This window comes from Mandrillus leucophaeus, unplaced genomic scaffold (assembly GCF_000951045.1).
Source record: "Mandrillus leucophaeus isolate KB7577 unplaced genomic scaffold, Mleu.le_1.0 Scaffold35, whole genome shotgun sequence".
Lineage (NCBI taxonomy): Eukaryota > Metazoa > Chordata > Mammalia > Primates > Cercopithecidae > Mandrillus > Mandrillus leucophaeus.
In genome coordinates, this window is record NW_012103698.1 from 2,347,777 (window position 1) to 2,350,899 (window position 3,123).

Consider the following 3,123-nt stretch of genomic DNA (forward strand, 5'->3'; position numbering starts at 1 on the left):
CTGACACTTTCTTGTTCATAAACACTCATAAAATGTTAACTCTTGTCATTTCACTAGAGAGAGCTAACATACCAACTTCCTGAAAGACTGAAATCATACTCTACTTTTTCATAACAAAATGGTAACTCTGTGGACCAAATGCAAATTATATCAATACTTGGGTGTTTATAGTCGTTTTAAAACTTGAGGTAAACTGGGCACAGTGGTTTACACCTATAATCCCAACACTTCGGGAGGCCAAGGGGGGAGGCTTGCTTGTAGAGACCCAGTCTCTACAAAAACAAAACAAAAAACCCAAACTTGAGGTATAATTTATATACAGTATATTTTATCCTTTCTAATATACTCTTCCAATATACTAATACATATAGTTCTATGAGTTTGACAAATACTTTAAACCACGACCACAATCAAGATCTATATCTTCTCTGATATAGAGAAGATCTAATCTCTTCTCTGACCCTTTCAGGTTCACAAATACACTGGTATTCCTGTTTTGATACCAATAGATTTGGATTTGCTTTCAATCAAAACACAGTAGACAGTTGCTAAAAGTTACTGTAGGCAGGAGGCTACAGGCAGGAGAATTGCTTGAACCTGGGAGGCAGAAGTTGCAGTGAGCCAAGATCATGCCACTGCACTCCAGCCTGGGTGACAGAGCAAGACTCCATCTCAAAAAAAAAAAAAAAAAAAGTTACTGTAACTAAAGTGTTAAGACATGAGCACTGCCGGCCAGGCGCAGTGGCTCACGCCTGTAATCCCAGCACTTTGGGAGGCCAAGGCGGGCAGATCACGAGGTCAAGAGTTTGAGCCCATCCTGGCCAACATAGTGAAACCCCGTTTCTACTAAAAATACAAAACATTAGCCAGGTATGGTGGCGTGCACCTGTAATCCCAGCTACTCGGGAGGCTGAGGCAGGAGAATTGCTTGAACTCGCAAGGCGGAGGTTGCAGTGAGCAGAAATCTCTCCACTGCACTCCAGTCCAGATGACTGAGCAAGATTCTATCTCAAAAAAAAAAAAAGCACGGCCGGTGCGGTGGCTCACGTCTGTAATTGCAGCGCTTTGGGAGGCCGAGGCGGGTGGATCACGAGGTCAGGAGATAGAGACCATCCTGGCTACCACAGTGAAAGCCCATCTCTACCAAAAATACAAAAAATTAACCAGGCGTGGTGGCGAGTGCTTATAGTCCCAGCTACTTGGGAGGCTGTGGCAGGAGAATGGCGTGAACCCGGGAGGCGGAGCTTGCAGTGAGCCCACATCGTGCCGCTGCACTCCAGCCTGGGCGACAGAGTGAGACTCTGCCTCTAAAAAAAAAAAAAAACACATTAGTACTGCCTTCCTGTTAAGGAGGTTCCGCTCCATATCCCATCATCTACACTCTATAGTTCCATCATCCCTCAATTCTCGTCTTTGTACATCCCTTCTCCCATTCCCTGGCAACTAGAGACCCGTTTTCTATCCCTATGGAACATCATATAGATGGAATCATATAGTGCCTTAGCCTTTTGAGTCTGGCTTCTTTCATTTGGCATAGAGCATTTGAGATTCATTCACACTGCAGCATGTATCATTACTATAGTTTGTCTCTATTTTTGATAAGTAGTATTCCACTGAATGAATGTATCACAGTTTGTTGAACCATTTACCAGCTGAAAAACATTTGTGCTAGGTGTAGTGGTTCACGCCTATAATCCCAGCACTTTGGGGAGCCAAGGTGGGAAGACTGCTTGAGCCCAAAAGTTTGAGACCAGCTTGGCAACATATCATGACCTTGTCTTTACTTTAAAAAAAAAAAAAAAAGTCCAAGCACTGTGGCTCATGCCTGTAATCCCAGCACTTTGAGAGGCCAAGGCGGGCAGATCACCTGAGGTCAGGAGTTCGAGACCAGCCTGACCAACATGGAGAAACCCCATCTCTACTAAAAATACAAAATTAGCCGAGCATGGTGGCACATGCCTATAATCCTAGCTACTCAGGAAGCTGAGGCAGGAGAATTGTTTGAACCCGGGAGGCAGAGGTTACAGTGAACTGAGATCATGCCATTCCACTCCAGCCTGGGCAACAAGTGCAAAACTCCGTCAAAAAAAAAAAAAAAAAAAAAAGTGTGGTAGCGAACAACAACAATAATAATAAAACATCTGAGTTGTTACCATTTGGGGGTAATTCTGTGTTCATGTACAGTCTTCTATGTAAACATTAGTTTTTACTTCACTTGAGTAAATACCTAGGACTGGGATTGCTGAGTTGCATAGTAATATGTTTATGGTCTTTACCATGTCCTTTTTTCCCATATTACTTTAACGTATTATAAGCTTTAAAGACTTCTGGGCTGGGTGCAGTGGCTCACGCCTATAATACTAATAGTTTGGGAGGCTGAGGTTGGAGGGTCGCTTGAGTTCGGAAGTCGAGGCTACAGTGAGCTAGGATCTCGCCACTGCACTCCAGGCTGGGCAATGGGCGAAATCCTGTGTCTTAAAAAATAAAAAAGAGGTCGGGTGTGGTGGCTCATGCTTGTAATCCTAGCACTTTGGGAGGCTGAGGCAGGTGGATCCCTTGAGGTCAAGAGTTCAAGACCAGCCCGGCCAATATGGTGAAACCCCGTCTCTACTAAAAATACATAAATTAGGCCGGGCACAGTGGCTCACGACTGCAATCCCAGCACTTTGGGAGGCCAAGGCAGGTGGATCATGAGGTCAGGAGATCAAGACCATCCTGGCTAACACGGTGAAACCCTGCCTCTACTAAAAATACAAAAGATTAGCTGGGTATGGTGGCACACACCTGTAGTCCCAGCTATTTGGGAGGCTGAGGCTGGAGAATTGCTTGAACCCAGGAGGTGGAGATTGTAGTGAGCCGGAGGTTGCAGTGAGCCGAGATTGCACCACTGCACTCCAGCCTAGGGGACAGCGAGACTCCGTCTCAAAAAAAAAAGAAAAATTAGCCGGACATAGTGGCATGCACCTGTAATCCCAGCTACTCAGGAAGCTGAGACAGGAGAATTGCTTGAACCCAGGAGGCAGGGATGGCAGTGAGCTGATATTGTGCCACTGCATTCTAGCCTGGGCAACAGAGAGAGACTCTGCCTCAAAAAAAATAAATAAAAATAAAAAAATAAAAAAT